The 27,217-nt window shown below is 38.2% G+C and overlaps 1 long non-coding RNA gene across 3 annotated transcripts in view; it reads left to right on the top strand.

Annotated features, from left to right (window-relative positions):
* LOC119697829 overlaps window positions 1–26,051 on the top strand; it is a 45,086-nt gene extending 19,035 nt beyond the window's left edge. For 2 of the 3 annotated variants that reach the window (XR_005255952.1, XR_005255953.1), the window contains exons 2-5: window positions 7,544–7,650; window positions 8,635–8,730; window positions 16,162–16,249; window positions 25,778–26,051. This is a non-coding gene — a long non-coding RNA (uncharacterized LOC119697829). Of the gene's footprint in view, window positions 1–5,485; window positions 5,596–7,543; window positions 7,651–8,634; window positions 8,731–16,161; window positions 16,250–25,777 lie in introns of those variants that run through there. The other variant, XR_005255954.1, reaches the window with a different exon arrangement.
* Window positions 26,052–27,217: the final 1,166 nt, after the last annotated feature.

Genomic DNA, 27,217 nt, shown 5'->3' with positions numbered 1-27,217 from the left:
GATATTTTTTTATACTCACAGAACATGTGGTGCAAAACCATTCAACAGCTTTTCAAAAATACGAAGATAATTTTATTCTTTTTTTCATCAGAGTTGTTGGAAGAACATCTCATTCACTTCTACAGTAATTTCATACCAATTTTTCCTAATCATTGATGTTCTCTTTCTTCACTTACCATGTTTTTTACTGAATTTTTTGCCTGTTTTTTTACCTGAGAATACAGATGGAGGAGTTATGCAAAAAGATTATTCTTAGATGTGTACCTCAATAGTGTGTGAGGCAGAAAGCAGGAATATCTAAAATCTTTGTCTTTAAGCATGACTGAATGAAGACTGTCCCTTGAACTGTTCTAAAGTATTGCTTTAATAAAATATGTGGGTGTTAAAAATGAGCAGTCTTTGGCCAGATAAGTCTCTGACTTTGAAATCTAGTTTTCAGGTATAATAATTTCTTTTTGGCTTTTAAAAAAAATGACAAGGAATAACATTAGGGACTTTAATCTGGTTTTTATTTCTCAATTTTTTTTTTAGCTGTTGAAAAGCAATGGGATTGTGTATTACGTGGGGAATAGTTTTGGGTTGGTCTTTTTGGTTTTTTGTAAGGGGTATGTCTTTTTTTTTTTTTAATTTAATGCCATCATTTACTCAAGAAGTTAGACGCATGGATGAGAAGCATGTATCTTTATCTGAAGCCAGGAGAACAAAGTTATATCACTTATCCTTCCAAAAGGCTGTTGGATTCAAGCAGCTGTAAAACCTTTGAGATATCGTGAGAAAAAACCTGACAAAGGGTGGTATGTTTTTAACCATTGGAAGGGAATGACAGTGGCATTAGCTCACCTCTTAGTGACATGTTTTTAGAAATGCTTATTTGTAATTGTCCTGAGTTTTCAATACTATGGGCTATGCTATGTGTAACTTTGTTGGTCTATAGTGTGTGAAGACACATATTGAAATCGGTCATATATTTTTTGTCTCTTTGAATAAAGAGAGTATGTAGCCTTTCAAAGATTAATTTTGGTCTTGCACAAGCTAGGCCTGGAAACTAGCAGAAGGACAGTCATTAAGTACACTGTTTTCCAAGATCTGCTAATATATTTATGTTCTTGTCTGCTGTGACCCACTTGTTCCCAGCCCTAGAGTTGTGTGATTCCAGAACAGCCCACTGTGGCACTGCGGAAAGTGCAGTGAGTATTTCTTCCTTTAACAGTGAGGAAAGGCATTTGCAGACAAAAAGAAATATTTTTTTAAAAAAACCTCTTGTTCTCCTTCATATTTCATTAACTTCCTTCCAAATCTTTCCGAGTCAGCATTTGCAGTGATCTCATTCTCAAAGCCAAACTCTGAAATTGTATAATAATAATAATTATAATTATAATATTGAAGTATACTTTCAAATATGTTTTTTATATAACTATCTGCTTTTCAGTTTCATTTTCAGTTCATTTATGAATTTTGACAAAATAATCACTTTTTTTGGTGCTCACAAATAGTGTCATGAACAATTTCCTATATCCATCAACATGCTAGGAACTTTTATGCAAAAAATTGTAGACAAATATGATTTGACTTATCAGGTATTAGGAGAAAGTTCTTCACGTGTTAAGAGCTACAAAGTGTTTTACAGCTGTAACAAATACCCTGCAGATAAGAGACAAAAATGGCTTTACACTTCATTGAGATTTGAAGTTCATGTTGTGACTTCAGCGACTTCTATCAATTAAAAATGTCTTTTCTTTTGCCACAAAGCAAATAAAAACAATCTGTCAGTTTAAATCATTATTGGTTTAGTTCCTTGACAAAAGAAAAAAAAGTCTCCAACTTGCTTTCAGATTAAACCATATACTTAAAAAATAATTTTTTTCCTTTACTTCCTGTTGTAAACTTTAATCACATTATAATTACTTTTCAAGCTAGGCTATTGAGTGAAATGTTGAGTACATAAAAACATTAAAAATGGGATGGGGCGGTGGCAGTGAAATCGACACAGCTCAACTTCTAAAGAGGACACAGACTGAATTTTCTGGACTGTAAGATCTCCTTCAGTAGTGGGTATCAGATAGATAATGGTGTAATTCCTTAATTTGTTGTAGCCATCACCTAAACTTCAGACCTATTCTCACGGGACTTATCTCTTGTATGTGCTGTTCCATTTAGCTGAAAGTGTGATTACATGTTAAACTAGACAAAATGCGTTAAAGTATTGTATCCTCAGCTGGAATCTCCAGCCCCTTCAGTGAGCAAATACTGAAACTCAGCTGAAAGACAGTAAATGACTGTCTGCTTCCAAAATGAGGTGGATCAAGCTCACTTCAAATGCTGTGGGAAAAATAAGGTGAACTGACTGACAGTGGTGCCTCAAGAATAAGTAGCATTTTTAACAGGATGTGAAGTCTTGATTGAATTCAGCTAGGATGGCCAAAGACAACAGATGTAATTTGGAGAACATCATTATTTTAGTTTCTGTGTCTGGTCCATTTTCAGGAAAGTATGCAGTGTGTGAATTATGTAAAATATCATATGGTGGGGTAAAATGAGAAAAAGATGTATTTTTTTGGAACTGCCTGCCCAATGTATTCAAGACTTCAAAGTTTTATCATGTGGGCCATCCCATGCTCCTTTTAACTGAGAATACATATGCTCCCATAAGAAAAGTAATCCATTACTTTTGAATTTTACCAAATTTTGGAGCAAGATCTAAACAGCAGCTGATTTTTCTCTGCATATGAGAAAATAAAAAAATCTTATTACTTTGTTCCATCCAGCCAGTTGTTTCCAAACCTTTTATGTCCCATAATAAATAAATACATTTGTTTTAGCAGCTAATTATCACTTGTATCTGAGACTTAGTATGTTTGAAGCCACTAAAAATAAATCTTTGAAAAAGCACAAGTACATTTTTTTTTATTTAAGTCTGTTTCAATACTTTAATGTCTAATTTGGAGTCTTAAAGTTCCCTCATTAAGTCCTGCAGCAATGCTGCACCCAGAAACATTTCCTCTGTTTCTACTTTTGCATCCCTCTCTTCTCATTATCATCCTTAGGGATTGGAAAGACCAGATTTCTAGGAGCTGGGAAAGACCAATGTAAATGCAGTGGTTTAGCGCACTGCTACCTAGTCTTCATAAAATCTGCAGGCAATACATCTTCTATTTTAGGAGATACCAGTTCATCCTGGATTAAGATGAAAAACATTTTTAGACAGATTTAGGATGTCAGTACAGTAGCAGAAATAGAAGAACAACACCAATTGCAGATAGAGCTACTCTCTGAAGGAACTGGGACAGCCATACCAGAATAACTCCTTTGGAGTTAGAGGGAATACAAGCTAAGATTTTTTGTCTGTTGTGTAGAAATGGGGTCTTAAAGTCATTAGAGGTAAGGGGCAAGAGAGCAAAAAGAATAAGGAAACAGATGTAGAAACTTTATATCCAGCTTTATATCCATAATTTTAATGTTTGACAACTGATTTAAATTGAACCATACTAAGGAAGTTCATATAAAATTATTTTCACTATGCCAAGGCCAAAAGAGAAACCCAGTGGATGACCTAGGTATGTATGCACATACAAAATAGAGCTGAATATATCCATTAGTTGCTTTCAAACCATAGGCATGATGTACCAGATGATGAAAAAGGTCTGTGTTGCTGAAGTGCATTTCTCCAAAGGCGAAATATCTTATTGCTTCTAACAAAGGCAGGGCTTGGCATTGAAACTGGTCGCATTTAATGTCTCTATCAGTGATCTGGATGAGGTGATGAAGTGCACCCTCAGTAAGCTGGTAGATGACACCAAGCTGGGTGGGAGTGTTGATCTGCTGGAGGGCAGGAAGGCTCTGCAGAGGGGTCTGGGCAGGCTGGATCATGGGCCAAGGCCAGTTGGGTGAGGTTCAGTAAGGCCAAGTGCCAGGTCCTGCACTCGGGTTACAACAACCCCAGGCAGTGCCACAGGCTGAGGCAGAGTGGCTGGAAGGTGGCCCAGCAGAAAAGGACCTGGGAGGTGCTGGTCAACGGTGGCTGAACAAGAGCCAGAAATGAGCCCAGGTGGCCAAGAAGGCCAATGGCATCCTGGCCTGTGTCAAAAAAAAGTGCGAACAGCAGGACCAGGGCAGAGATTGTCCCCCAGTACTCGACACTGATAAGGCTTCACCTTGAATCCTGTCCTCAGTTCTGGGCCCTTCACTTCAGGAATGACCTTGAGGTGCTGGAGCATGTCCAGAGAAGGGCAATGGGGCTGGTGAAGGTGTGGAGCATGAGGTATATGAGGAGTTGCTGAGGGAGCTGGGGGTGTTTAGCCTAGAGTAAGAAGAGTCTCAGGGGGACCTTATCATTCTCTACAAGTACTTGAAAGGCAGTGGTAGCCAGGCAAGATTCAGCCTCTTCTCCCAGATAAATAGCAATGGGACAGCAGGTCATGGCCAGGCTGCGCAATGGGAGATTCAGGCTGGACATCAGGAAGCATTTCTTCAGGCAAATTGTTGTCAAATATTGGAACAGGCTGCACAGGGAGGTGACTGAGTCACCACCCCTGGAAGTGTTCAAGAAAAGACTGGGCATGGCAGCTAGTGCTATGTTTTAGTTGGCATGGTAGTGTTTAGTCAAAGGTTGGACTTAATGATCTTGCAGGTCTTTTCCAACCTAAATGACTCGATGATTCTAACAATTAAGGGAGAAAATGTTATTTTCTTCCCCCAAGATCCTAGTCTTTCCTGTAGTGGCCAGAAAAGGAAGATGCTAGGGCTTCTTCCACTCTTCCAGCCATGGTGTAATTGCTCAGGTTCAGTTATTTCCTCTGGAGGCAGCAGATGGCACTTTTCGGCCACTTTATTTGGATGCTTCTCAGAGAAGACATCACATCAGAAAGAAACCCCACATTTCTTACAGAAAACAAAAGTTAATATAATTATGAATGATCTTGACAAACAGAAGTTTTAGAAGAAAATTTCTCTGTACTTTACTTTCAAATTGACACCATGACAGTAGACTGAGGCCTTGAAAGAATACAATAGTTTTATTTCAGGGAAGTTTTTTTCTCACGGAATAATTTCAACACAAATGAAAGCTGAAAAAGGTCCTCCAAAACACAAATAAAATATCCATTTAATCTGCATTCATTAAGAAAAGTGCATCATTATTTAAACCTCACCAGATTTATTGTATTTTATGTATGACTGTGATTCCATAAAGGAAACCTGCTGATGTTGATTTGTTACCAAGGCATTCATCTAGAATATCACTTTAAAATATGGGATAGCAGGGCAAGTATTTTTGTCATGAAAAGAATAATAGTGACATGTTATTAGCTATTTGAAAACAGTTAAGGGGAAAAAGAAAGGAAAAAGAAAGGGAGAGAAAGGTACATTGTGTCCCTAGTTGTAATTACCAGTGTGTGGAGATGTTGAGTCTATAGCAAACTCCTGGGGGGGAAAAAAAGGAGGGAATGTTAAATGTCAGTTTTTATTTTTAGGATGTCAGGAATACCATGTTTTCAGATTATTCAGTTGCTGAAAGTGAGTCGCTTGGATCTAGATGTGTTCTATTTATGTACGCACGTTTAAATACCTGTTAAAAATATACTCCCTGTGAAGGTGATGGTAAGTAGCATTGGTTTCTAAATCCCTTCTGTTACTCTGGAAGAAGTATTCTCTATTATATTCAGGTTAATTGGATCATTCCCTAAATACTATGCTGTAGAGAACTGGTTATTCCCGTGAGTGCATTAGAAACATCCTCTGAGCTGCAATATTTTGTAAAGGATAACTCCAAGGTGAAGTCAAACAGACTTAAAGGTTTACTCTGTTTCTATCAGGCTCATCCTGCTTCCACAGGATATCTTTGTATAGAATATCCGGCATTCTGTTGAGAAACTGACTTTTTAGTTCAATCAGTGGTGGTGTTTCATCTCAGAGAGTAGTTATTTCCTGAATGGAACTTGCAAAACTATTGAGAGAGGTACCACTCCATGCTTCCCCGCACAGCCAGATTGTTATCACTGTCACATTTCTGCTGTGACTTCCCTGTGACTCAAGAACCAGCAGCTAAATATGGCTCCCATTATTTTGCCACAGGGTCACTGAGGACTGTTTCTCACAAGCTACTTTTGGAAATCATTCTCTTTGTTAACATTACTTTAAGAGGGGAAAAATGTTCTCCACCCAAATGTGTACTAAGCAATGTAGCAAGGCAATGTTTCACAGGTTTTATTGCAATGTCAGGGTAAGGTAACTGTGGTCACTTCAGCCTGGTGCTGGCCAAGCCTAGACTCAGTTCTAACCAGCTCAGTTGGGTACTCACTGTGAATTCTGCACCACTATTTACCCAGTAGTGAGTATCATGTAGACAGAGACATTATATCACTGAGATACCATGAAATAACCATCCAGATGCAACACAGTAAACCATTTGCATTGGTATATCAATCCCCAGGATTACTCAGCTTCATGTTGGTTGGATGTTTCATTCATTTCAGTATTTTTTTTTACAATCGGAGCATTTATCAATGAATCTGATTTTATTTTATAAGCCTTCACTCCAGTAGGAAAAGTTAACTAGTGTGTTAAAAACACTGTGACATAAATCTTGCATTTTTCATAGAGAAAACACAGCGTATCTGAAATGCTTCTTTCCTGGCAGAAAAAAGGCAACTTCCATAGATGAATCTAGGAAGAAAAAAAATCATTATTCTGATCAAATTTAAAATCCTGTAGGAAGGTTATTGCTCCAATGGTACATGTTAGCCACCCCATCTCTGGCCTGTCGACCACACTTCAAGGTTCCAGTGGAGGTCATTATTTTTTCCTCTTTCTCCTCTTAGATCTTCTCTTTAACTCCATTGTTCTCCACAGATTTCAATATCTTCTCTTTCAGATTGTCTAGGTTACTAACATAACCCAATAAAAATCAGTGCAGGGACTTTCTTTCAGCCTGGGCTAAACTGGGCAGTTTTTTTCTGAAGTATACCTGTTTGTTTGTTTGGTGTTTTTTTTCTCCCAATTACATCGGTTGTCTAAAAGAAAGATATTTCCCTTCAAGTCATACTTTGCTATTGTAGTCACAACAATCTGTTGTCTTTTAGTAGAATAACAGAGCTACTAATGAAAATGTTATCATTATTCTTAGCATGCCAGTCTTTATTAACATTATACCTTTTATTCTTGAGGGTTTACTGTGTTGCCACAAGTTATTTCAAGCACGTTGAGAAAAAACTTTCTTGAGAAATTTTTTTAAACACATAATTTCAGTTAAAGCTGTAAAACTGTGTGAATTAGCAGATAATTTGGTTATGTAGAAATGGTAAAAATTAATATATCAAAGAAATAGTAATTATCTGCCCCTTTAAGCTGTGTCTTTGTTTGCATCTCTCTGCAAGTTGTAGCTACCTAGATTCAAACACCATCAACCCCCCCTTAAACCTAAAGAAAATGTAGGTTAAATTCAGTTTTCTCAATGTAGAATGTTGGTATGGATCTCAAGTTTTGTGGGATCTTGCCTTGTTCTTAGGAACAATAAGTAGGAAATAGGATATGTCTGTGTTTTCTGCAGATTTAGCTGTAGTTCTTCCTGCTTAAAGAAGAGACTTTGGAAAGGACTACAGGGCAGCAGAGTGGACGTCTCTCTATTCGGATGCCTTTTGCGCTTTGATATGAGAGGTAAAAATGTTTTCTAGAAGTTTCTCTGTCAGGGCTAGCCCCCAGCTGCTGCTCAGCCAACCAGCCCTTCCTGCTCCCGCTGCAAAGCTGCACCGTGTCAGCTCTCTGCAAAATCCATAGTGCTAATTTGTAGCATTGTATGAATGCTTCGTATTTGCCAGAACCTTCTCCTATGTATCAGTTTTTCTCTCTCCATAGCTGAGGGAATATCTTGAGTTAATTCTTTTCATCCTCACACTAGATCTTTCTTAAAAGTACTGAACATCTTTCATTACACTTATTGGAGCATTTCCAGAGAAGGAGGAGGAAAAAGTGAGGTGAGCAAATGTGAAAGTAAAGCATGACCCAAGGAACAAGCTATTACTGTCACCCTTTACCAAAGTTCACTGTAGCCAAAACAGGGTATGCAATAAACTTTTATGGGAATTTTGTTTGTTCTTCTGCTCTTACCGCACTCTTCAGCACATGTGAGCCTAAGGCATGGACTTTGGAACAAGAACTGAGCATCGCTCACAGCACACACTAGTTGTGTGCCATGAGGCTTTCTTTGAGGTGGTCCGTATGAATATCTTCTTAGGCGTGTGCCAAAAGACTTTATAACCTGTTTCTCCATTATTAAAATCCATCACCTATGAGTTAATGAATATATTTGAGCAAAGTCTCTGATACCTGATATGGGAAAATTTAAATTTTTTTTTTGTGGAAATATGCCCAGTCATCTGCCATTACTTTCCAATAGGAAGACTGAACACAGAAATGATTCTATTCTGATCCACTGTACAGTACTTACTTCCTCCTTTCCTATTTTCCTTCCTATGCTTCTTGCCTTTTTTTTTTTATTATTATTTTTAAGTAGAAGAAACCTGGCAATGAGTTGTAGTTATTTTTGAATTTTTAATACAACTAACAAAAAATTATCAGTAGGATTGGAGCTGTGGACATACAGTAGGTTTTCACCACTGTTTTTATCTCTCTTCTATCTAGATACATGAATATACATAAAGCAGGAAAAAATGCTGTTCAGCACCTTCTGGACAGTGGTATTGAAGAGTGTGTCTGTAGGAATATATCTGAAGCATGGTAAGCAATCTGAACTTTAATTTTCTAAGGCTTGCAGTGAATATTAACATTCAAAGTAACAAAATCAATTTTTGCTGGACACAAGGCCTGGGAGAAGCTGACAAATTTCTTCAAAGGCTTCAGATTTTGTACTGATATTTCACTTCTTCCAGAGAAATTGTGTATTGATTGAACCAATTTAAACCGAACTTTAGTGACTACATGCAATATTTCAATTTTTCAGGCAGTTAATTTTATGGGGCACTGAGCAAATAATGTAGGTTACATATATATGTATATTTATGTGTTTATTTACTTATTTATTTATTTATTATGTAGGTGTAAGAGCTGTACTGCTAAAATGATTGTCTCCAGCACTCCTCTGGGTCACTGTTGGCACATTGTAGTGGGAAGGCAAGGAATAAATAATATAAATGCATATTAAATAGTATCTATTAAGTTCCAGAGACTAATGCATAATTCATTTCAGTCAAAACCCTCATCATTGCTAAGAGAGCATTTAGTATGCTTTCACCAGAAAAAATAAATTTAAAAAAAAAAGAAAAAAAAAAGAGGCAGGGTGCCTGTGCTGGACTCTTGCAGTTTAGAAAATTATCTGAGCACACATTTGGTATCCAGCACTTCTCAGGTTTGGCTGGGCAATGCTGCTGATTTCACCATGAGGCAGACTGGAGAACATGGGAATAAAGCAGAGCCCTAGCTAGATCAGCTGCTAGGGAGCAAAAAAGTTAGAAGCCCTTTAGACATGGATTAAAAAAACAAACCTGATGATCCAAGTGACCTTCAGGCTGCACCTATGAGTGTGAATATGATTGATGGTGGGCATGTGTTGCCTGTTAATGCTTTTTTAAAACCTTGTTGAATAGTTACAGCCACCATAAAGGAGAGCTGTGCAAGTTCACTTAGAACTGTAATTATAATTAGAAGACCACATGCAAACCTTTTAAGAATTATCTCTGATTTCTGTAATTTAAGTGACATCTGCTTTTGCCAGTTACAACTTAACCAGATTAATATTCCATTAGAGAGAAAGCCACACAATTTAGCCAAGTGATAGAAAGATTAGAAGGTGAGCTGCCCTTGCAATAATGTAGTCAAACAAGTGATTTTTGTTCTAGTGATTTTGACATCTGTCTTTGTGTTTGTGTTTTAACTTAGACCCTTATTGTCACTAAATTTTCACTCTTTATCACATACTCTCAAATCTTCGCTCCTCCCCTAGCTAACACTTGTGTGTTCCTCTCTCACTGAGGCTGGAGTTTTTGCGATGGAGAAAATTTTCTTTAATAAATACATCAAAAATAATTTCACCTTGTTGAAGAGAGTGTTAGAGCAAGGAATGGGTACATTAACCGATAACTCAATCTATTACAATTCTATAGTATAGTGAAATTTGCTACTGAATTTGACAGTGAAGAGACTGCTAGAAAGATTCTATATTAGATTATTCTAGAAAGGACTTTCTGGGCTCAGTATTTTTAGATTGCTCTTTCAGCACTTTTTTGAAGCTGAGAAAAGACTTTTTGGAGGGAATCTGTTGGAAGGCCTCTGAAAATTAAGATCAACAAACAGTGCAAAGTGCAAACAGACAAAAGGGCAAAGTTGTCTTCTGAAATGACAAATAAAGTGTGTTGGGTGTTGCTGGATGTGCTAATTTCCCTTTTGTTGAACACTAGAGAATAATTGTCCTAGCATCTGGTTTATTCCTTCCAATGGGAGTGGTAAAGAGAAAAAAGCCATGCCTGGACCCTGTGCCATAACCTGCTAGACACAATGGAACTTCATCTTAGAACTGTACTTTTGACAATTACTGTATTTGAACAGGATGGAGTCCTTTATATGATGATAAATCAAAATAGCAGACATTCATCAGTGGAAAGCAGCCTGTTTCACAAAGTCATAGATGCTTGTCAGTGAACTCTGAGGTTATTGTCATAGTCTTTCCAGGTTTCCTTCTGTGCCCTAGAGACCCACATGAGACCAAAAAGAACCTTTTTTGTGGGATTGCCATTTTGGGTTGTTGTTGTTTTGTGGGGTTGTTGTTGTTCTGGGGTTTTTTAACAGTCTTTTTCTTATTCTCAGATACACCAGTTTTGGTTTTGTGCTTAACCCTGCAGTTTAAATATGTTCTAAAGCATTTTATATCCTTCCCCCTCCCCTTCACACACACATACACACCCATTCCTGGTAATTCATGGTGCTATTTTCCAACTTTTATAGCCCTTTATAGATAAATGAATCAAAGGCCATTGAAGTCTAGTCATTCAGTGAGGCAGGTGTAGAATCCATCTCATCCTGCTGCCTTCTAGCAAATTAGCACACTGAAAGTCCAGTTGCAATTAGGAACTTCTTAGCTTGCAAAAAAACCTACAGTGTCAATTTTGCAAATGCAAGTATAAAGTGATATTGGGCCAGAGGCCGAATCTTTTAAGATTATTGGTGAACCTGAGAGACTGTAAGACTGTGATAGCCTTTTAGAGTTTCCTCCCCCAACCAAAGGTTTTGGAGTTGCAGATGGGCTTTGGCAGAAAGAATTAAGACTGAGCTTTGAAGAGCAGGAAAAAATGGCAGGACACAGCCACATCATCTCGTGTTGCTTATAATTCATTAACAAAGCTTTTGAACAGTAATGAGATCCTTGCCTAGCACTGGTTTTGATGAGAATCTGATAGGACATAAAGCTATCAAAGTCAGGCTTCTTTAAAGATCACAGTTCATTGAGCAACTTAAAAGCTCCAGTAAAACAAAGCACACGCAGCCCTCTGTTCTGGTGTTCTGCACAAGATAAATTTCCAATAGTCTCTGCAGAAATAATGGCTTATTATAACAGCTATTCACATCTAGTGCTGGACAATACTGTAGCTAAAGCAAAATGCAAAATGTTTTATTTGTGGAGAGGAAACTTAACAATCAGATTTGTCAAGTCAGCGGGTTCAGACCTGACTTGGTAAGTGTGTGCTCAACAAAAGGTTCATCTCCCACACATTGATCCTGAGGACGTGTATGTTTGTCCTGACAGAAAGCTGAAAGTCTAGGAACCATGTGAAGCATGGCACTGATTTTACTTAAGTGGATGAAAATACAACCTAAAAATAAACAATTTCCAGAACATCTAGAACACAGAGCAGATGTTTGAATTCAGACCACAATATGGTACATGCAGATTGTAATTAATTGGCAAATACTTAAAGGCCAAAACACCTCCTAAAAACGTTTCGTTGTTTTATAATTAAACTGTTGGAAAAAATGCAATGTAGGTTAATAGATGTGATAAACTGTGTTGTCTGTTTATGACACATGAGAAGTCACTTGAAAAACTGGGAGTTAGTAATCTCCATTATCTGCTGTGGTGGCTCACAGCTGCAAGAGTCTTATTGAGGTCAGACTGAAATAATCAATTCACATGATTAAAAGGGCAAGTGGCCAAAGGGATGTGTTTGGTGCTTTGTAACTTTCAGACCTGCAGAGAGTTCCAACTGACAGCACCAGGTGAGTAATGAGGTGAGAAAGCTTGAACAGAAGTGCATGCAAAGGTGAACTGCATGTGCAGGTATTGGGCTAGGACAGCACTGAATAGTGTTCTGATAGGTTTAGGAGGATCATACATCAGTTTGAGGATATCCAGAAGACATAAATAGACATTGCAAAACAGATGAGCTTGGGAGCACCTTGTGCTTTCACTGTTTAGGAAACTGCACAGAAAGGAGATCAGAGTTCCAATACAGAGCTGGTGTGCACAGTGTGGGTGCGGTTGGATCGTGTAGGCCTTGCCTTGGGTTCTATCACTGATATCCTATGTGAACATATAACCCATTGTCTTCTGTGTTACTCTAGAAACCCTACTTTTTTTTTTTTTCCTAACCCCAGCAGGAATTAAAAAACCAAACCAAAACAAAAAAAACCAGCCTTTTGGTGAATAAAATCTGAAAATCTTAAATGTGGTGCTCCACAAAAGTGAGAAAACTGCATATACTTTTGCTCTGCTGGTCAGGGTTCAGTACCATTTCTCTTTAAATCCTACAATACTTATTTAAAAGTCATTCAGAACTGAAAGTCTAATTTTTCTATCTTATATACAGTTGGAATCCAGAGAGTCTCAGACAACTTTAAAGACTTTAATTACTTTTAAGACATTAACAACATTAAAGAATGTTGGTTTTTTAAATTAATTTACTTTTGTGCTACTCTATTATGGTTTTGTGCAGGTTTGAACAAAAGTGTAACATCAAAGTATTTGCCACCGCTGGTGGTAACTGCAATCCTTTAATCCGGTACCTCTGAACATCAAAGTATGTGCCATTGTAGCCAGAAGGGAATAACTGGTTTCTGAGTGGATGGCAATATTAGGCATAAGACAGAGAAATAAAAGGCTCTTTATAATCTGCACCATTCTTTTAAAGCAATTTTGTTGCATTTAAAGTCCTCAGTCATTCTGGCATTTTTTGACTAAGTATGTTCAGAATCTACAGTACTGCCCTTGTAGTTTTGCTATCAGTTTAACAAGTGATATAGCTTCCACAACAGCTATTATCTTCTAGTTTCACATCATCAGTTATAATCCAATAATACTGTTTCACATTCCAAAAGGTATCATTTACATACTTTTCTGTTGGAGGAAAGAACAAATATAAAATATAGAAAAGTCACTAAAATAGTAGCAGACTACATCTTCTGGTAATTCGCCTGAAAGTCTGAGAAGGAAAGATTAGATCAAAAGGACCGGGAGACCAAATTACCCTTTCCCCTTTCTCTAGGGTGAGCTAATCTCTCCAGGTCAAGGTTCAGCACAGTGGTTCAGCAGGAAGGAGTTGGTGATGGAGTGATAAGGCAAGCAGTCATAGTGTGAGATCTGAGCCTGCTAAGAAGCGTGTGGTTGTAAATGCAAACATCTAACAGAATGAAAATAAATTATCTATGTGCTCTTCAACATCAACAACACAAAGTAGTATTAAAAGTCTTTCCTGTACTTCTCCCTCAGCCAGGTCAGCTTCTGCCTTACTTTTTTTGTGAAGGTACTGAAAGGAATTAACCATTTGTAATGAATATACTACCAGAAAAAAGGCTCAGTCTCTGTTGAAATCATTGCATCAATCACAATTTTCAGCAAAGGAAGGAGCATACTAATAATAGAGAGAGTATTTAAATGTCAAAATATTATTATTATTACTATTATTATTATTATTAATAGTAATAATAATAATTTAGTATTCATAGAAATAGACATAACAGAGAGAAACCTTAAGTGCAGCATTTGAAACACAGGCCATCAAGCCAGAGAAAGTCTGTAACTTGTATATGTCTCAAAGGAGACCCTGAAATTTTGGGCACCATCAGTTATATTAAACTATAAAACATAACAGACTAGAAAATTAAGATTACTTTTTATTTTTTAAATTGAAATATATATTCAGTAAAATGAAAGGACAGGTATCTATCACACAAATCAGTTCAGTGTGAACATGAGCTTTTATTTAGAAACAAGTAACTGCTGTATGTGTGACATTTCTAAAGAAGGCCTTCTGTTCAGGTGTACACTGATTTTATCAAATAAACACCCTTGCCTCCTGCCTGCCCTCCTCAGCTTCCTCATTCTCTTGGAGGTACCTGAGCAATGCTGGGACTCTTCCATGGGATGACATGATGAACCCAACAATCCCTGGTCACACAAGAAAATCCAGGGACTTTAATAAACAGATAACAAATGCCATGAAATTCCACATTTTTCCAGTGCCTTCTGAATTCCCTTCAAAAGCATGAGAAGATGTCAGAAAAATAATATATTTTTACTTAACATATGAGAAGACAAATCTGGAGTTAAGAAGTCAGTCAAAGGTAAACATCATAGAGATAACATCTGAACTAATTTTTTTAAGAAGATGAACAAAAATTAGGTGGAAACAAGTGATTAATATTGGAGGCCCTTCAAAGAGGGGCAGAGGTGGTGGAAGCTTTTTGGGAGTAGAAGGGAGAAATGTGTCTTTGACAGTGAGGGAAGATTTGATGCCATAAAACATTTTTGTTTCTCTAGCTGTTACACTGCTATGGATGGAGTTGAGTTCTGACCCTGCTGAACTATCTGTAGAGATTCTGGTCAGAGTAGTTTCAGTGGACTATGAGAGACAACTTTCTGCTTTTGCAGAGGAGTTTAGGAACTGCTCAAAACACAGCAGTGAGAGAAGTACTCACCAGTGATACCCAACCACTTAACTAAGTTCTAAATATAAATGTGCTTTTGTTTCATGAGTCGAAAAAGCAATACACAACTTTCTACAGAAAAAAAAGTAGCCTAAAGTTAATTCATTCTCTTCCAGAAACACTCCATAGGCAAAGTCTCCCCTCCTCAGTATGACTTTACTCCAGTACTACCATATAACTACCATTTGCCAAGGAGTTAATTCCTTTCTAGTCCAGGACTAACCTCATTGCCAGGTCAGAACAGAAACCACTTCAAACAGTAGAGAGGTTTAAATGACAGCAGAAACATTCTTGGATTTTGGATTAGCAATCACATGAGCAGAACAGGAATTTGCAAGAGGGGTTGTGATTTTTTATTATATTGGATTAGTATAAAGCCGGTTGCAGGGTAGATTGGGGCTGTAGCATACAGCAGTAGAGTTCAGTGTGTTACCTTTAGGATAAGAACAGACTGACAGGGAAGACGCAGTGCTCAGAGCTCAATTATGATGAGACCAGGTTTGAGAAGAGCTGTGGGATGAGGTAGATGGGAAGAGGCAGGCACAGACAAAAAAGTATGAGCATAGGACCCAAAGTCAAGTCGTCAAGTTCACTCTGACACAGCACACTGACTTCTGTTTTTTTCTGTGATCTTCGCTTACCTTGCTAAGGTACCATACAAGCCTTGGTGCTCTCCTGTACTCTCTCTTCTAACAGTGCTTCAGGAATTTGGATGAATTGTAGCCCTTGTTACTACAAAAGAAAGGCATGAAATTTTTCTGTTAGACTTTATAGACCTAAAACTGCCAATGGGAATAAACATCTGCAAAAGATTCAGGAAAATCCTTGTCACATACTGCCAAACATTTTATGTCTTTCTGATTTACTCATAATCTGAGTACCAAGTTAAGGCCTTTGAAAAGTGTGATTTTTGGTTCTCTGTTTTCATTAGAATGTATTCACTAAATGATTTTAAAAGCAAGGAACTTATAAAATGAATACTTGGTTGTTACTTCCCCATAATTTTTCAGTCTTGAAAACCTTTCTCCATATTGGAGAATGAACTTAATTCCTTACCTTGATTGCACTGTATGAGTTTTTCATCCTTACCTTTTTTCTCTATTTTGATTTCTATGTTTTCACTACTGCCACATGTTTCCCGCACTATTTCAGGAATACAAAATCCATGAAAATTTGTATGTATAATTAACTGTAAGGATGAGACCTGAATGATTTGACAAGATATTGTTCTTTCAGATCAGGACTGGGACCCTAAAAGCCTAAGCAAGGCAAATATATGAAAATGAAGATATGAAGCAGAGCAAAGCTCTCTAAACAGAGACAGGTACAGACTAATACTCTTCTAAATACTGTGACATTTATTCTGTATTGAATGACTTGTTTGTTTTATGTAGTCCAGTTTCAGAGCTTCATTGGAAGATTGTCATGATGGGCAAAAAGTGATTATAAAGATTAAAGGATTATAAACTGTGGTGAAAGAAGGGAAATTTAAAAGGGTGCTGTAATACCAGTAAAAGTGAATTACTTATTTTGCATGTGATTTAATAGGAAATATTTGATAGAAACATCACCAATAGGCAGAAACTGATAATATGAGTTTGAATGTGAAAATATGTCATAATATATTCATGAAGGTGAAACACCTCCCACACATTTGGAGTAGCATTAATTATGCCTTCCAAAGCAGAACAATCCCTTATGGGCTGCCAGACATTTAACAGATCATTGTCAGAGTCAGTTCTACAACTGCCTACTTCTGCGGAGGTATTACAAAATAAGACATCAGCTTGGCAACAGATATCTGCAGTGCCAAGACTAGAAAGGACAATACTAAGCAGAGGTATGACAGAAGCACAACTGTGACTCCCAGAATCAAAAGAGTGAAAGAACTGAGTCTCACATTCCCAAGCAAGAACATCTTATAGAGTAGCCCTATCCCTTTCTTGCATTTTTTTAATCCCTTCTGCGTGGACAGCTCAGACGCCCACGCAAAATAATTTAGCAAACAAAATTGATGGTTTTATTTCCTTAGGTATCCTGAAATTTTTTCCAGTCTACCAATATGAGCCCATCTGCAAAAGTCAGTGGCAATGAAGTAGAACTTTACCAAACCTAGGGAAAGGACTTACAGTGAGAGGGTCAGGAGCAAGGAGCTCCAACCACTCCAAAGCAAGCCAGTCCTTCTCCAGAGAGTTTTCAAGATGTGTTGAGCAGATCAGTGTCAAAGGAAACAATGGCATGGAGGAAAAGCTTTAACATATGGCAAAAGACATCTTGCTTTACAAAGAAAGAATTGAAAGACACAAAATTAAAACTAAGTAAGGTCAACTCTCATTGAAAACCTGCAACTGTTAAAACCAGTGATGAAGTTTTAGGTAGGGAAACATGTATTTCTGCCATCTTAAAAATGGTCCTAGTAAATGACTCATATCTGTTTTGAATTTTTTGACGTCTGAACTGTCTATAGTGCTTCATGAGTGCCTGATCTGCACAGCTGATTTCCATGTGTTTACTGTTCTTTGTCAAGTTAGAAAAGAAACAACAAAAGAACAAAAACCTCCCACTCTTCAGTGCAATGCCCAGGCATTTTTTTATCTGTCATTTGGAGGCATTCCCCCCAGCAAGCTTGTGCCCTTGTTGCCTTGGTCTGGGCGTGCTGGGGTGGGAAGGGCACAGCTGGCAGTGGATGTCACCCAGAGCAATAACCCAAGTGTGTTATTTCCACTAACACAGAATAGGCAAACTCCTGGTACATGGATCAGCTGGAAACAGGTGATAGCAGGAAGCTGGAAAGTTCTCCCAGCTTGGTAGGGACCAAGTGCCATGTTACAGCTCATCCCACTCCTGAGAACCAGTCTGAGAAATGTATTTTGGAAGACTGATGGTGTGGCCTGCCTCCTTTAAGAGGTGTGAATATTTACGCACCAGCTCACAGGCATAGAAAGCACAGGATAGTCTTAGTTGGAAGAGACTCACAAGGATCATCAAGTCCAGCTCTAAAGTAAATGGCCCATACAGGGATTGAACCCACAACCTCAGTGATGTTAGCACCATGCTCTAACCAACTGAGTTAATCTGAGTGTCTAGACTGTGGTGAAGCCAAACCTTCAGAATAATATGCAGCAGGGACATCTCCTAGTGGGGGTCTGCTATGAAGGAAACACCCATGCAAGCAACATATTTCTGATTTGAAATCTCAGGGAATTGGATTTCACCTCAAGAAAAATTTTCCCCAAGTTTTGTGGTGCCCCATACCGCAGGAGTTGCATGTGTGGTAAAACAGTTGTGCTTTCTGCAGGAAGCATGTGTATTTTCTGGCGCTTCAGTTATTGTACATCTTGTTCATGTTCTTCCTCGTTAAAATAGACTAAAACACTTCAAACACTTTCTTTTACAGAAGAATTTATTCTACAAATGTAGTAAAAATGCAGTAATATCCAATCTCAGTAGTTAATAGGCTTGGGAATCACAAGACACGGTGAAAGATGGGGGCTGAAGAAAAGAAGTGAGAAAATAAGGAAACAATAGAATTGTCAGGTTTTGCTTAGAGAGCTGCTGCCTTGGCTTGCTACCAAGGCTGCTATTATTTCTGTGTGTCTGCAGACGGACGTGACAAACACTGTAGATCTTGCATGTCATCCTGCCTAGACATTGGAGGAGGCTCTGCACTGATTCATGACTGTGAGAGACTGTATCTATTTTTATTTCCTTTGGATAAAATGTAGAGAAACTAATGTGTCTGTGAGAGTCATAGAGGTAATGTAGAAAATCAGAAACATGATACAGTTATTAGTTTTCTTTTTTGTTTTGAGTCAAAATGTACATCTTCACAGAATATGAATATGTGGAACTTAAATTTCATGGTTACTGGAAATTCAAATTTAGAAATCAATGGAATATTCAAAGAAAATGCTCCCACTGAGAACTTATTTTATCAATGAATTAAACCTAAATGCTTCTCTTCTGTTCTAAAATTCAAGTTGCAGGAGAATCCTTCCTAGAAGTAAAGCATCGTGAACAGAAGTTTCTTTAAAAGAGTGCATTAGCTGTTCTGAAAGATAAATAAAATGTTCTTTCCTTGACAGCACCAACCTTCATTTGTGCTGTGTCTTGCAATACACAGTGTGATGGAAGTCTGTATCTCAAACTGTACTGCACCCAAAAAAATTGAGCATATGCCTGCAAAAACAATGAAATATGTCAAATTGAGGTAATTATACCTATTCCAGACCTCAAAAAGAAAGTGTGGGTACTGTTGGGTAGGAAATGCTGTGCCTAGAGGAAAAGGTTGGGTGTTTTTTCAGCTTAACTTGAAGTCCTTGATCTGCTTTGAGACATGGAACAAGACTTGGGGAGATTAGCTAGAGGACATATTTAGACAACAGTGCTAAGAGTCTTAACAGTGCCAGGTTAGTGGAGCTGGGGGACATTTATAGCTCTATCCATGCTGTATCCATGCATCAAGTTCTCTCTTTAGGCAATCATGGAAGGACATGCACCATACAATGCTTCTTACTCCTCTAGAAATGAACACAGATGACAGTTCACAGAAGTTTGCAGAAGAAAAGAAGAATGATTTTGCAGATTAACAGGCATCATATAATTTAAATGTTCTGTTTTAAAAGAATTATAAATGTGATTAGGCAAAAAGAGTGCTCTGTGGTATTTGAGTTTTTAATGAAGAGCAGAGAGATTTTTTAGCTCTTTGATGCAAAATTATCAAGGAGAGAGAAGAAACTGAAGGATGAAATATTAGAGTCCCCTTTTGCTTATGCTGAAATCCCTCACCATAAACAAATGGTGTAAAGGTGGCAGATTTATAAAGCAAAATTATTTTTTAAAAAGGAAATTTAATAAAGGAAATATGTTAATTGAGTTGTTTGAAAAGTGTGCAATGGCTCATTTAGCAGTATAAAAATCTCGAGTGCATACATACGCATGCAAATTTATTTGCCCAGGTGAAGAATGAATTGCCTTCCTTATGAAGAAAATAATATTCCTGAGGGGAAAATAAATTATGAAATATAGAAGCAAAAAGCTGATAGATGATTAAATGAAAAATACTTTTCTGTATTATTTATATGAATTCAAAGCAGTATCTTTTTTCAATGTAACGTGTCACATCAAGCCATAAGGATGATGGCCTGGGTAGCTGTTAGTTTAAAAGTTTTACTCAGCATTTTTTATACCACAGAAAAATTCTGAGTTGATTCTTTCAGACTCTAAATGAAGGACAAAATCTAACCTTGAGCAATGCCCCATTCCCTATGCTTTTGTTCTGTCTTTCACTCTGGTATGTACTCAACAACAGAGGTAGAGGGTATTGTTATTGTTTGTTTTGTTTTGTGATATTTTTGGATTTGGGGGGGGGGGGTGGTTTGGGGGGGGGGGTGGTTTGTTGGGTTTTTTAATGGTTTTTTTATCTGAGGATAAAGACAGTCCCTAGGAAACAGATGTCTCTCCCTTCTGTGAGATGGAAGCAAAGGTGTCTATAGGATTATGTAACCCCTTTCAGCTTGTTTGTGTTAAAAGCTAGTGGAGAGGAGCTGTCTTTCTGTGCTTCCCTTTGCTCTCTGTTATGGAAGGATAGAAGGAGACATTGTAAGTCAAGAATTGCTAACACTGTAGGCCTTTAACAGGTTATAACATGCACTGAAGGGCAGCACTCTCTGCTTGGAAAACAGCTGTACACACTGCTTCAATGAGAGGGAGACACTGCAGCACTGTGTTTTCAGTAACTAAAGGTATCTCCTGCCTTAACAGTACAGCCAGTGTATTGAGATTTCCTCATGGCATTCACAAAGAATTGCAGCAGCATGGAATCTACTATGCAAGAGCATATTATGTGCCTGTGTGAGTTCATATGTCTTTTCTGCCAAAAACTTTGGAGGAAATTCTTCAGGGAAACTCTGAGGGGGAATAAACATTTCTATCTACTTTTAACCAACATGGCTCAATTTTATAACTGATTAATGCAGACTAAAAGAATATTTTCTTTTTTTTTTTTTTTAATAAAGCAGCTGTGTTTAACTTTTGTAATGTAATAGATTATATTTCCTAGTTTAATAGAGTGAACTCATTAGCTATAAAAATAGTGTTTTAGAATTTGCTGCCTTACATGTCTTTTTCCATTTGTTTTAGGCAGACATGAACATGTAACACCCCTCATTCAAATAAATTTAAGGTTGTGACATAAAGTGACAGAAGTATGTAAGTCCCAAGGTAGTGGTCTCAGACTCCTCTTTCATATTGCCAGGATATGAAATAAAAGACGATTCCTTACTCACAGTGTTTGGAAGCATCAAAGGCTAACATAAAGAGAAGTCCAAAGAGTTTTATTTCTATTTTTTACCCTGGAACTGCATGAATAATCCTAACCCACTGCTTCAAAATACTTAGAGGGACAGGAATTATTGTGATTAGGATGACAGAGTAGGTTCTTAAATGTTGCTTGGAGAAAGGTCTCTGACAGAGGTGCCATTTTAAAATGGTGGCAAAATAACCAAACATAAGAAGAAATCTATGCCTTTTTAATCTCTTCAATTACATTTTGTGTTGTTAATATCCTGACATGGATAATTTTTGCTATACTTAAAATGTATCTTTTAAACTTTTTCTAACATTACCACAGAAAAGACCATTCTATTGTGATCCTACTGTCAGAGAAATGCAGAGATGAATAGCAGAAATAAAATACTATATAACAAGAAGCATCATTTCCAGACCCTGAGTGTATCCAGAAATACTATTTCCCAAAAGAATGTTCAATTTCAAACATTTCACTGAAGGAATAAAATACATTTGTCTAGAGGCTGGGCTGTGATATTTACCCATGACATTTCCCTGGTAAATTGAGTTGGAATATATTTCCATGGTCAGGTAGCATTTCAGTTTTGTTTGATGTGTAAACATACTGACATAGAACATATTCACTTCAGTTTTAAGCAAATTCCATGTCCTAAAGCCTGTCTGAGACAGCAGGAAATGAGTTGTACAGAAATTCACAGCTCCTAAATATAGTACATGTGCAGATTTCAGGGCTAGAAAAGCAGGTTACAAATGCTGGTGAATAGCAAAAGAGAAGGACAGTTTTTATCACCTTGGAATCTAAAATCGAGCTATGTCTGCATTGGAACTTAGAAGGACACTTTTCAAAGTTGAAAACTGAAAGGAAAACCTGGATGTTTTAGGGACTAATCGATGCTGGGCCTTTGTAATTTATTTTTATCACAGGAAAAATTAGCAGAAGACACTGTATAGGAAAGGTGCTTGGAGGATTTGGAATGAGATACTCAGGAAAACTTTGGTCCCAGCTACACACAACTTGCTTACCTCAGCTTTGCAGATCTTCACAAGTTTAAAGCTAATTATAATCTTGTCAAAATGCAAGAAATTAAATCAAGACTTTAGATTGACTGCCAAAGCAGGCAATTAAATCCCTGAAAATGCTTATGGCAGGAGTTTTTCTAAAACTCATCTTCCCAGTAGACATTATCAAAGAGAGATGGTTTTTCCAAGTTCATTTTAAAACAGGCTGGTTATAACACACATAATAATACAACATACACAAACAGTTCAAAATTTAGAATTTGTTTCCAGGGATAAGGTACCTACCACCTTGCTGGTTCCTCTTTAAGAAGTTCCCTTTAATCTGAATATCCAGTCTGACCTTTTGTCCTTCTCTTTTGAAATGTTTGATATTTCCTGGATTTGTACTGGGAGTCTGGATACTTTGAGTTGCTCTGCCAAGCACCTGGAAAAGTAGAAGTGAAGTAGGACAAAGCCTCACACAGTTTGAAATGCTCAAAAGTCTTCATTCAATCCCAGTTCAGGAAAGGAAAGTTTTGGAGGGATGAAGCTGATTCTTGACCTGAGTTCAGCATGTTAGTCCTCAGCAAAGGTGAGCGTGTCCCTTTCTCTCCCCATTCCCAGCACAGAGCCCCATGGTGGAGCTGCTCTACCCCGCGCTATCGTAAGCTAGCAGGGTCTGTGTGAGGTTGTGTGTGCTGCTGCAGTTTTAGCTAAACATGGAAAATAATGTGTTTTGTGAGGACACTGTAAAAAAATAGGGTTCTATAATATGGCCATGTCTAAGGAGAGAGTAGGGCTGGGTGCTCAGGCTGCCTGTCCCCATTCATCAGTACTGAGGCTTTGCTGTGACACTTCAGCATGACTGTGCAAGGTGGATCCTACATTTAAGTGCAAGAGGTGTCCTGTTTGCCTCTCCCGCCTCTTATAGCATCTGCAGATGGCTATTCCTAACAGAAGGATAAGTCTTGAGCGAATGGAGGTGACTGCTGGCAGTTCTGGGGAAGGTGCTCTGGCTAGAGAGGAGAAAGGAAGGCTGAGGACATGTGTTTGCACTTACCCTACAGGACATCTCAAAGTGGGTCTCAGCAAGCAAGCCACCCAATCCCATCCAGGGGCACCAGATGCAGCACAGTGAGCTGCAGCTCTGACTGGGCCAGAGCTGTTCATCAGATCTCAGCCCTAACTCTATTCACAAACTCATTTCCAGAGCTCTGTGTTTTGGTATTTAAAAAAAAAAAAAAAAAATTAAAGGAATAGTTCAATATGCAAAGCAAACACAAGGTAACAGTGGCACTAAATCTTGCTGGGGTGGCACCACATCTTCATCTCTGTGGAGGAGGAAGCCACGAGGCAGCGCTGGAGCATCATTTTGCCTGTGGGGAGCTGTGAAGGTGCTAATGGGGCAAAAAACTTCCAACCTCTTTCCCACTATGTCATGGGCAAGTTTTGCAGTTGAGGTGAAATCCTTATGCACTGGTATTATTATGATTCTTCACTAGACATGAAAATTAGGTAAGCTCCAAAACATTGAGCACTTGAAGTGTCATGGCTTTCAGTAGGTTTTTCTTTTTTTTAATGATTGCAAAAGTTTTTGCCTGATGGAACCCTTGGCAGCCCCAAGGAAAGTTGTTTTAAGATCCTTGCAACTAGACTGCAAGCCGAAACTCCAGGAAATGCTGTGAGTGTGCCTGTGCCTAGGCATCCTCAACTTAAAACCCATAACAGACATGTTCATATAATTTGTAAGACATTTGCACTGATCATCAGCACTTTCTGTACTCAGTGGATAGAAATTCAGATCCTTCAGAGGATTTTCTTTACAAGGTTTATGAAAAAATATGGAGAACAGCAAACATCCTTGTGCTACTTTTGTTGATGGAACATTGTTCTCCTACTGACTGGAGCATGAATTAAACCTGATTACTGAACTAAATTTACATTTTGTATTTGTCAGTTTCTGATAATGGATGTCTTCATGTTAAATCTCCTAATATTAAAACAAATGGGACAAATTCACCATGGTGAAAACTCAAGCCTTTACTTGAAATCAACAAAGATCAAATACTCCAAAATGTGGACTCCAAATGAGAAAACAATGAAGACATAACTTCAGAAGGAGTAGATAGAATACCAGTCCTTCTCGACAAAACTAATTACAAGATTTTTTAAATTTAAATTGAAACCATGAAGTACAACTTATATTAATGTCTTGAATTTTTTAAGTCATCATATAAAATAATAATCAAATAAACAATTTCCAGAAGCTGGACTGCTGAGGAAGGAAGGAAGGAAGGAAGGAAGGAAGGAAGGAAGGAAGGAAGGAAGAAGGAAGGAAGGAAGGAAGGAAGGAAGGAAGGAAGGAAGGAAGGAAGGAAGGAAGGAAGGAAGGAAGGAAGGAAGGAAGGAAGGAAGGAAGGAAGGAAGGAAGGAAGGAAGGAAGGAAGGAAGGAAGGAAGGAAGGAAGGAAGGAAGGAAGGAAGGAAGGAAGGAAGGAAGGAAGGAAGGAAGGAAGGAAGGAAGGAAGGAAGGAAGGAAGGAAGGAAGGAAGGAAGAGAAGGAAGGAAGGAAGAAGGAAGGAAGGAAGGGAAGGAAGGAAGGAAGGAAGAAGGAAGGAAGGAAGGAAGGAAGGAAGGAAGGAAGGAAGGAAGGAAGGAAGATGAAGGAAGGAAGGAAGGAAGGAAGGAAGGAAGGAAGGAAGGAAGGAAGGAAGGAAGGAAGGAAGGAAGGAAGGGTATCTTTGGCATATTGGAGCTGAATTTGTATGTTGCAAACATATCAAAAAGCTGAAGAACTGATTTATCCCAAACACACTTTTGAAAGTCATTTGAAAATGGAGCATAAGGATTACCAACATGTTGAAGCCTGAGCAGCCACGCACTCTGCAGTGCCTGTGCTTTCAGGAGCCTCAAAAGGCTGCATGTCCCAGGAAATCCACAACGATAAAAAGTCTTAGGCATTTGTTCTTATGCTTCAAGGAACAAAGAATACCTTTATCAACTTTCTTTGGCATCAGTTAAAGCTTGTGAGCAAATTCTCTCTTTTTTCTTTCTATTTTCCTTCCTTCCTTCCTTCCTGACAGGTTGATATGAAGTGATGAGCAGCCCTCAACTACTTTAAGTGGAGAGAGTGACATTCAGAGCAGCACTGCCTTTGGGTAAAATTGCTTTTCATACAAGATGGATTTTAGCTTGCAAAACTATATTTTTTTAAAATTGCCTGCCAGCTAACACTTATATTTTTACATATAATGCATGCTAGAAATTAGGTCTTTCTTCATGTTCCCTCCAATTTTAAAAGCAGCTATTAAGTCTGTCAGTCCTGGAACAAGGGACTAAAGAGAAATTGTGTGGGCAGAAAGAGCCTATGAAATGTGTTGACTGACAATCTTGGTGAGTTCTGTCCATGGAACAGGGACAACAACATGGTCTAGCCTTGTCACATCAGAATAATGTACAGAGAGTTCAGACACTCCTCATTTCAGCCTTTACTCTGGCTACTGATATCATTGCTGCTAATTATGGTTTTGCATTATGTTTAACAGCCCATCGTAAGTGGAATAAACAGGCCACATTCCCTTTCAGAAGCCCTCCCAGACCCATCAGAAGTAACTTTTGATTGCCAGTGATCTGAAAATATCAAAGTCCTAGAAGCAAAGGAAGGTAAGGCCTGTGATCCTTTCTCACACACAGTCTCTTTGTATGGGTCTGAGATTCCTACAGTCAACTCTGTTTTTTCCAGATGTCCACTGGGCCATTCCTCCCAGAGCAAAGACTGAAATCCAAAATCCAAAGCCAACACATCAGTGCTGTGCTTGAAAGGACAAATCTAGGTTGGCGGGGAAAAAAAGACTTTTACATGTATACATATTTTTTCAGTCCAACAAGGATATTCAAAGAGCTGTGAAAGGCAGAAAAAGAAGTGCAGAGACCATGAAAAAGGAGATTATAAATCTTTGGACCTGCATCTGACTTGCTCTGAGGGAAGCAAGTAATGTGGTTTTCTTTTTTGGCACAGAAATTCACAACCTCTTTTGTACATGGAGCCCCGTCTCTTGCCCACCCAGGTTAAATACCAACATGACCAGGAAGGTAAAATTATAATCAAGTTCCTTCTGATCTGGAGAACAAGGATTTTCATCTTGAATCAGTTTTCCTTATTATTAAAACATTTTGGTTTTGTACAATATTGTTGACCTGAGTGACTCCTTACAAGGTCATATAGGAAATCCCTCTTTGTGACATATTATTTATCTGGCAAAGAGCCAAATTATGGAGAAAAGACATGTCAAAGGGCTGTCAGTTTGCTGCTCATAGGATTGAGGTGGATTCTTATCTGGAAGCTTTCCTTGTTCCCCTTTGTAAACTCAGATGACAAGCAAGCAAGTAAACTGCAGGTAAGGGAGTAGTCACATTTGGCTAGGAGGTTCTTGATGATTCCCATGAGGAACTGTTCTTTGCTGCAGCTGCTGCAGTACTGACAACAGTAAATAATGTGCATTTTAGCTTATTGAAATGGGCTTATCATACAAGAAGAGGTCATGAGAAAAATAGAGCTGGTAAATGCCAAGGAGTACTCTCCCAAGAAAAGTATTTGAACACACAGAAGAAATGGCTGAGGTTTCCAGAAAGCCAAGGATAGACAGTGCGGCCAAATATGTCTCCTGAGAGATTAGAGTCTGGATTAGAAATGTCCTATGGAGCTGAAACACCTGGGAGAAGAAAAGCTGAGTGAGGCTGTTGCTGTCAGCTGTGTGTCACTTGCTGCAGAGAGTAAAACCCCAGAGCAGCTTCTGGGGAGGAACTGAACAGCAGACTGTGCACAGAGTGGGATGGGAAAACACAGAGAGAAATACTGGATCAATGATTTGAACTGCAAATGGCCAAAATGGATTAACAGAGTGCTGAGTTTTCCACAGGCCCTGGACTGAGAATTGCAGGAGCTAGTGCAAAGCCAATAAGTGCCAATAAGTACCCTTCAGGCA

The sequence above is a fragment of the Motacilla alba genome, chromosome 2 (genome assembly GCF_015832195.1).
Source record: "Motacilla alba alba isolate MOTALB_02 chromosome 2, Motacilla_alba_V1.0_pri, whole genome shotgun sequence".
Taxonomy (NCBI): domain Eukaryota; kingdom Metazoa; phylum Chordata; class Aves; order Passeriformes; family Motacillidae; genus Motacilla; species Motacilla alba.
This window is presented reverse-complemented; position numbering and strand designations above follow the sequence as displayed.